Here is a 9,712-nt window from a genome sequence, read left to right as displayed (position 1 = left end):
ATCATGGCAGGTCGACCTCACAGTATTCATAGCTTCACACCTCAGACCCATTCACTGTTAGAAAACAAACACAGGCTGCATTGGCCCCCAATAAAGAACCGCTTCCTCTGAAAAGATACAGAAGGTTTTGTGGCTTGACTCATCTTTTTTGCAACAATGTGGGATGCAGCAGAATCCAAACGCTAATTGGGAAATTAGGAACATCGCCTTTCCCATGTTGAATGCTCTTTCGGGCATCTTTTTATTTCCGATCGGTCAACCATGCACAATCATCCACCTGCTACCTCTAAATGATGGACTTTTTTCTTTTCCAAAGATTCTTATTAAAAGAATTCAAATGTCTTTTTTAAAGATGTGGACTTTGTGCCCAACGACTCGGAAAGCACTGCGAGGCCACTGGGACGCTGGATTGTTGCGTTTGGCGGCCTATACAAAATGTAAACACTTTAGTGAATGCTCTTCAATACAGAGCTGCTTTGATATGAAAAAGATCACAATTTAAATAAGTCGAGGCAATTCAGAATTGATACAGAACATGGAACAAATGCAACATTATGCTTGACGTCTAACATTTGAAAGTAATCCATGTAGCGCTGTGATTAAAGTATCGTGTGGAATGTGTGTTAATGTGGAATTCAACCAATTAAAAAATAATCTGAATTTAAAAAATAGTCTCAATATAGCACGCTACATTTAATCATAATGGAAATATTTCAGTTGATTTATGGCTGTACTGAGAACACAATTAATTCTGATGCTCTCTGAGCCTCAAACCAAACTTCTCTACAAGCTTCAACTTACATTTTCTACAAACTATGAAGCTCAACTATGGAGGAGAAACTAAGTGAGAAGACACCTGTGTGACGAGCAGGTGATGGCGCTTCGTTTAAAACGCGTTGTTAACGCACTCCACTCCACTGCTTGAAGCTGAGGTTAAAGCCAAAGAAGAAAGCAAAGATTAGACTACCTTTGTGTCGAGCAGCATTAAACATATTTACCTTTTGCTGTTCATTTGACTGTGAAATCTTTGGAATCACTGTTTCTAAAGACCAATGAGCGAGGCTTATCATTCAACCCGCCTCACGGAAAGTTTACTGACATTTGGAGTTCCGAAAAAGTGGCAAAATCGCAGCCCGGCGTATTATCAACTGTATATGATAAAATAAGATAAAGTATTTAACTGTTTGTATTTCAAAACATCTAAGTTAAATTAACAATAGCCTCTTCATTCAAGCCTCTAAAAAGGACCTTTTTCCTTTGAAGGCCAGGCTGATAGAAACAATTCTGTCAGACCCCAAGCCTCAGCAAAGGCCTACAAAGGGCCATTTCTGAAAGGACGAGGAGTTCCGAGCAATAATAGAAAAGCAAATGTTGAGAAATGAGAGCTTAGAAGACTAGAAATTGTTATAGAATCTGTAGGGATAGTATTAAATGCAATTCCCAGGAGAGAACATGAAAACAAAAGGCCAGCAGAGAGGGGCATCGGCCGAGGTCAAATTGTGTCAACCTGAGTTACGTTCAGATGAGCGCACTGAAGTTGACCTGTGTACCAAGTGTAAGCCTGCACCGGGCTGTTTAAAAAGCCCGCTTTCATTCCAGTCCCTTGATGTCATTATATCTCCAGTGGGCCATGTGCCTTTAGTTGACAGCCTCCTGGTTTGACGACATTATTTTTTTTCTAAGCCATCCATCGGTGAAAGCGTCCCCAAATTGGCCGCATTTGTGAAATGGCACATTCGTGATCTGGCAACAAATTAGGCCATTCATAAATTTGGAACAATGACAAGAATTCCTGTGTTTGGACTATAACTTTCAATGGCCCGTTTCAGTGAAAGGGTGCAGACATAAATGACTGCGTATGAAACAGTTTAGATTGCTATTACAATCTGTCAAAACAAACCTTGTAACATGTCTTATCATCTTTATAAACGGAGTCTGCATTCGCAGGCAATGCAACACGGTTTTGGTATTAGAAGCATTCTGGTTTCTATTGACCAACCCGAGCAGGCTTTGGTTGAATGCAGGTAAACAGTCCGTGTGAGGAGCAAAAGAGGCCCAATGCATCGGCCGAAATGTAATCTGGGAACCCACCAGCTATTGTCTGACGATGATTTAGCTCCTTATTGGTTCAAAATGTAAACTGGCACTTTTTAAAACAATCCGGTCGTACACATCGTCTCTCAACTCCAACTCTACTCTCGCATCTCAAGTTGGACTGTAAACAACGAGCAGCGCACGGAAACGGTTCAGAGATTGCACATCTTATCATTTTTTTTCTTATTCTTTTAATGTTCAATTAAGATGCTATTGGTGTTCAATAAAGAGCCACAATAACTGTGTGTCTAACTCCAGTCTATCATATCAATCACCTGATCATATGCACAGCTGTTGCGCCTCATCAACACAATGAGGTCGTCTTTGATTAGAGAACAAATGATCCAGCTCCCAAAAAACAAAGGAAACATGTAAGGAACAACAGATACCAAGTATAGTGGAAGCACTGGCTTGCAGACAGAGGTTTCCCCTGTGATAATTAAATCTCATTATTCTAATGGGTATGTATAGAAATGCCAAACACGCTCAGCTATTCTGTTATTTATCACTACCTTGGCCTACATAAGAGAAGACAGACGCTTGCCTAGAATATTTGGCAGGAGCTTCAGTGACAAAGATGAGTAACTTGCTGGTTTTATAAGAGATTATGATAGCATGTGTTGAAGTGAAGGATATCATCTCATAGTCAAATTACAAACATACTGTATATTACTTAATACAGTCAATATTTCAGTTAAAAATGCATAAAAATAACACATGCAGCTCTGAATCAGCTGATTGAATGTGTCAACCTGGCCTCAGAGTTTACTCTCAAAATGTTCACGTTGGGCTTTGCTTTGCAGGAAATAAAACTATTATCATACATAATCACTTTTACTACAGACCAGAGAACCGTATGCTGAATGGCCAAAGATTTGTCACTAACGACATACAGTCACATTGGTTGATGTTTTAAAATGTTCATTATATTTTATTTCATATTATCTCACACTCATAACACATACTCAGCCTTTTTCCTCCCGGCAAACAGATTTTGGTCAGTCAGACATAAACAGTAAATGAGAGTTGAGCTGCAGGCAATGTTCCTTTCCCTTCCATGAGATGGACTGATATTTGTTCCCCCATCTTAAACTTTCACTAACACCAACTTAGCTGTTAAGTGCAGGAGATATAACGTGTCGGGGTTCACATATTGACCGAGGACCTTTGGCCAAAATAAGCGTTATCAAAATAAGCTACGAAACAACTGCAGTAATTTATATTCATAACTCCAGTAGCAGAGGTTTACATACACTCACAGATTATCTTAAATACCAAAGATTCAAGAAAGACCTTTCATTAGATCAAGATATGTACAGCAGTCTACTCAAAATTCAGTGGGACTCTTAAATATTGTGTATTCTATTCGTCTAAAAAACATCTTGCAAAATAAATAATAATTTAAGAGACTCCAAAGAGTCTAAATTAAATTACATGAATGTATTATAAAAGTAAAAAGAAGAACTTTATTGACTCTTACTATTATTAATATATTTTTCTGAATCAACATACAAGAAGACAGGAAGTGGTTGTATAATAAAGGAACATTTCCACCTCATTATCAGGTGGATATCTAACTTAATGATTTATTAAGTTAGATATCCACCTTGTGGTTAGAAAGCAGTACTACATCATTTACTGTTTTATGAGGCTGTCAGCATGTGGACATATTTTGCATATTTATCACTCCAACAAACTGAGTTCTTGGTGAATATTGTCAACAAATATAATAAAAAACATATGTATCAGTGGCTGCCATCTTGTATTATAGTCAATGGATCTAAATACCCAATTCAACAAGGAATATATTACATTATTACTGTATAAATGTGACTGTTGCCTCACAGGTAAAACAGATCAGCAACAAATCTTCAATCACAGTTATTTTGCAACACTGATCTATTCTGCTGGTGTGCAGGAAATTGAACTTTCAAGTCCGTACGTCTCTCATATTAATGTGACAAACAGACGGCATTAAATGCTAATGAAGCGCATACATAAAGATGGTGCTGCTCTTTGCTTTGATGTAATGTTTTGTACCATTTGTAATTCGGTTAATAAATGTTAATGGTTACACGATCAGCAGTGACACACTCAAAGCAATCGTCGCCTCTAGAGGGGAACAAACATTTAATTTGTTAGTCCTCAGAGACAGGATTAGGGCAACATTTTGGCTCTTGGGCTCAGGAAACACAGGATTTCACACTTAGTCTGAAAACATGGCGGCTGTTCCAGATTCCTTAAATTGACATTTTGATCAGACGAAAGCAGAGTCTTGTTTGTTTTACGACTGAGTGAATACAAAAGTTACCCAAGTTTACTTTCCTACACTAATCTAAGTTGGGCGTTAAATAAACTGCTCATTCGCCCCTCTTTATATCTCTATTAGAATTGAAGTGCTTGAAACTCTCGGAGGCCTCGCGTGGCTGCACTTTATGGCCTCGTCTACTTTGCAGAGATACTGTCCTTTCTTGCTACCGCCCAACACACACGATGAGATTCCTCGGCGCACACAGTCACACAGGCTTTTAGACACTCATTAGCCCCTACTAATACAATAAGTGTCACCTTCTATTACATGGTGCTGGGTTGGATATCAGGATTGGAAACCCACCAAATCTCCGCACAAGGGGCACTACCCCCTCATGCACGGTATTGTCTTTCAGCCACAATGTCGAATTGTTTTCTCTCAGCTCTTTCAAGTCTAAAAAGTGTGCATAAATATGGAAACTGAATGTAGATTATATGCACAAACTGAAAATGATATACAATCTTATAGACCATCTTTGAGGGGGGAAAGTCTGCACATTGCTTCGTCGTGTGGATCTTCATGTTAACTTTGGGTTTTGTTTCAGAGCAGGCAGCTGTTTAAGGATCCACCGCACCCCCCCCCCCCCCCCCCCCCCGCCCTATTCAAGCCCTTTGTCTCGCAAATGAACAGCACATGCAGAGTTGTAAAAAATCTTAATTAAGACTCCTAATTCTCTGTGCCGTCACCAGACCAAGGCTGTGCGCTCACGTGAAGCGCGGCTGAACACAGCATGGCGGTAAATGTTGTTGGACAGGGACCGGCGGTTTTTCTTGGCTTTCACAAAACAGGGTGCAAGGAACATTTACCCACAATCTTCAAATACAAAAAAAGGGTTTAAATCAGTTAAGCTAATATTCTATTGGCTGTATAAATTGTTGTGCTGAAAATATGCTGTGAAATTGGGTTGATTTCTGCAAATTTTACATTCAAATAGCCATTTGAGTAACTAAACTATTTTTTTTTTGAGAAAATAGTAACTTTGAGTAAACATGATAACACATTACTTTCACATTTTTCATTGGTGGTGTTGGATCTTAACAACAAACACGATATTTCACTTCTACAGTCTAGGAGAATCAGATAAACAGTTTTCATGCACATGTTAATGAACGTTCCTCATTATGCCGAGAAGCTACAGTGTGCTGTACATCACCACACACACATAGAAATGTGAAGTGACAAGTGTTTGCCACTGTAGAGGTGATTCCAGCTCTGGGTTTTGTATGCAGCCCTTTGGTCCGGAGGCCTCTCCCTCTGAGCGGTGGCAAAGGGCATGTGGTCCTCTGCGTGCAGCAGGTGCCCTGAAGAAGACTCGCGACAGATGAGTCGAAAATAAGCGTGACATGTGTTAAACAGGCGAAGCCCCGCAACACTGACGTTTGACAAGATGATGGGCGTAGGCAATCATTATTGTCTCCGCTTAAGCAAGCAGTAAATATTCAGGGCTGATTTCTGTGAAAGCAAAAGCCATAATACAAATCAGCCTGAACAGATCTTCATTAATGATTGAGGTGCTTGAATAGATTGCGATCGCACTCAAACACGGCGGGCCGGTAAAGTAAGATCTAGTGATTAAATGTGCAAATAGCCTTGTGGGTCCATAGTAAAGATTTTAAGACGGCTATTAGTCTAATTTTAAAACAGTTTTAATAATAACTTTCTGATTTAAGCTGCAGGTGTCAGATCATGGATTCTTTCCTTTAGCCACTTGTACTCGTCTCCACACCCCAGCGGACCTTCGACCTTGGTCCTTCCTGCCTGACAAAGGTGCCCAACGATGGCGAGTCAGGCATGGGGAGGAACATGCCAAGGAGGTGCCCCCTCCTCCCCTCCCCCCTCTACCCACCCTCCAGAACCATTTGGACCACAGGGAATGGGTTAATCACATTACAGGCCCAGAAGAGAGATGGGAAGTAGACAGTACCGTGACAGCCGGGGTAGCACTGGCACGACTAATCCCGTTAGGCCGAGGAAAAAGGGGGACGCCATCGCGCCTACAAGGCTGAGAAAGAAAAAAACATTTTCCCAGGAATGAGTTCACCTGTATGGTAACACAGAGAAGTTGGCCTGTTGATGCCTATTAGAAGAAACAATTGCACTTGGCACATACAAATGTTTTTTTTCATGCTGGGCACCACTTTATTGTCAGCGCGTGAAAAAAAAAAAACCCCCAGCAGCAGACAGTGGCATCGCATGAGATCCTCTTTCATGCCACGCTGAAGCAGCCCCTTTCAACCCGGTGCTATCAGTCTCCCAAACAGTGAGAAGATGGGGAGGGGTGCTGTAAGAAGGATAGAGCTTACTTCATCTGCCATTGTAAGTGCACCCGAGTTCAACCTTAATGTAAACCTTTGCAGGCAGGATATGAATAGGATGCTCTCTATAAAAATATATCCTGCTGGTTAATCCGGCAGATGGCCACAGCGGCGGACACTACAAGCGCGGCTGGCCACTGCAGGGGTAACGGGGAACGTCCGATCAGCAGCCACTCTTCAGCCTGGGAGATGTGGAATCAAGATTCTTAACTCCCCTTAGCAACGCTGGGAAACAGAGCCGTCAGTTTGGATCCATCAAGTTTCTACTTAATCTCGTCCACCACTTTTTTCTCTCCATTTTCTCTCTTTTTTTTTTTTTGTATCTTCCCCTTTTGTTGTGGGGATTAAGCCAAGTGGTAAAACAGTGATTTAATGATCTTTCCATGGCTATGTGCACCACTTAAACCATGAGACAAACAAGCTGAGGCATTCTAAGAGTCACCCCCTCTAAAGGCGGCTGCTAAGGAACTGTGAGGCTTTTGATACGGCATTAAGCTCTGGCTGATTATTTTTCCCACTGTCGTGGGATGTGCTGCGCGCTGCTATGGGAAAATTGAAGGTTTTGTGTTTTGTAAAGGCCCATTGTAAACAAGATGAGAAGAAAACAGTTGGATAATTATTTGATGATCGCTTTAGAATAACAAGTTATGGTGAATTTGAAGGATTTGTTTATGCAGAAGAGAAGCGGTTGTGTTTTATTATCACAATAGAAAATTATTTGAAAATGAGATGCATAAAACTATTTTTACAGACAGTTGTGGTTAATTATTTCAATTAATTGAATACACTTTAGTGATAAACAAACTCCCAAACAATACATGTGTTACAGTTGAAGGCACCCCCAAAAAAGCTATAGGAGGTGGACATTGAATTGTTTTTATTAATATCATTATTGTAGGCAAGTTCAAGAATGAACTTTGAGGCTTTGCTTTTAGGCCACAAGGATGAGAAGTTCTAAAACTATAAGAGCACTGGATGAAATAATAACAGTTATTGAGATAACATGAAAGCGCAAACTCCCTCTGCTTATGAAGACCATGTGAAATGATTGAAAGCTCTGAAAGAAAGCTATAGGACCTTGATTTGGAATTGTTCAGTCGTATTCCCAAATACCACAGGAAAATGTGTTTAAATTATATTCACATGAAGTTTTGAAGATTTAGAAACGTTTCTATAAACGCGTTTATGGATTATTCGGTTCTTTCAAAAGTTCATGTCTTACCTGTGACGTCTGGAGTAAGACTCAAGGGCTGCTCCGTAACTTCATCGCTCACATGGCTGATCAGCAGCAGGATCTATTCAATGAAGAAACATATTTATTAAACCTCTTCGTGAAAGCCTCGTATCATAGGTAGCCTAACAAATCAATGACACAAACACATTACATAGACCGATGGGGCAGCTCCTGTCAACATTTAAAACGTATTTATAGAGATATGAATCCTATTGGGCTGCTTACAACTGTCTTTAATGACGTATTTAGTCATTTTTACAATCATCTAAAAGGACAGTATATATAACTCACAGATAATCTGCTCATTCACTTGTGCTATACCAACAATAACCAAAAGATGGCACCAAGTGAAAAGTGAAGGTGAAGAGTATCAGCTACAGATGACTAACACTGTAAGTTTGGCACCAAATGACAGATACAGTAAATAGGCCAGGTCAATACTACAGCCCTGTGTCATTTTCTGACTTAAATGTCCTTTTCAGTGAAGTTTAAAGGAGTGCTCCAACAATTTAGTATTTACATAAAGTTAAGGGACTCACAAAAGACAGATACAAAAAAAGTGTCAAAATCAAAACAGAGGAGGCTGAGATGTCCTGACTTGTAGTCCTTAGTATGGGTCAAGCACAAACAATGCTCCAAACTACACTTCCCATATTGCAGTTTATACTGTCAACGTTAATTAGATTACATGCCATCATTAGGGTTATTTCTTCAAATTCTGTAAAGCTCCCTCCAGAGCCACAAGAAGACATACAAGTACTCTTTGTGACAAGTAAACTAAACTTTAACTGAACTTTAATAAATTGCCGGTCAACGAGCAGGGCTGTTATGGACACCTAGAACTCCAAAGACTAAAGCTGAATGAAGCGTTTAAATGTTTCATGACTGCCAGACATGTATACCTCAACTAAAGGGAACCTGATTCCCTTCTTCACCTGCGGGTGCTCGTCTGGTTATTCCACACTTTGCCAATGCATCTCTTTAAAAGTTACTCAGGATTTCAACAAAGAAACACCACAATGCTTTCTTTTGATACAGACAGACAGCGCTGAATGAGATTATAATTCTAAACTTAAAGCTAAACATGAAAGAAAACGTGAGTGTTAAGGATGTACACTGACGCTCATGACACAGCTCAGTGTGTGTGAGCACGTGGCTCACTCACTGGGGAATAACTGGCAAGGCATTGGCAGTGATCGGTATGGAGTAGGACTAGAAAGCCATAATAGGAGGACAAATATCAGAGGAGAGGCCGTCTGGGCGTCTGTGTGTAATGGATGATAGAGGTGTTAGTGTTTGGGCTGGTGCGCAGTAAGTGGGTAAGCTGGTGGTGTGATACCAGCAAGGTCAATGGTGGTGATAATGGGGAGGGTAAGCACTGTATTGGGGTTAATACTTCTGAGCTGGCCAAGAGATTATGGCACTGTATAAAATATGGAAGACCCCTCAGGGAACTGCTTCGCTCCCATTGCTCAACAGCAAACTGACGTCATCGGGAGTACATGTAGCAAATAAACAGTCAGAAATAGAGAATATCTGTGTTTTTTGACCATGACACTAACATTCTGTAATCGGTTTTGTTATGAGACGTGTACTGTATGTACGTTAAAATAAAGCTTTGGAGCTATAATCCAACGTGAGGATGCTCTTCTGTTTCTTTCACTGTATTTAATTTCCTGCACTTAATATAGAATGAGAAAAGTATGCAAGACATTTTCTGCATCCTGATTAAAGTCACGACCTCAAAACGACAACAGA

This window comes from Pholis gunnellus (genome assembly GCF_910591455.1).
Source record: "Pholis gunnellus genome assembly, chromosome: 13".
In the NCBI taxonomy this organism is placed as follows: Eukaryota; Metazoa; Chordata; class Actinopteri; order Perciformes; family Pholidae; genus Pholis; species Pholis gunnellus.
This window is presented reverse-complemented; position numbering follows the sequence as displayed.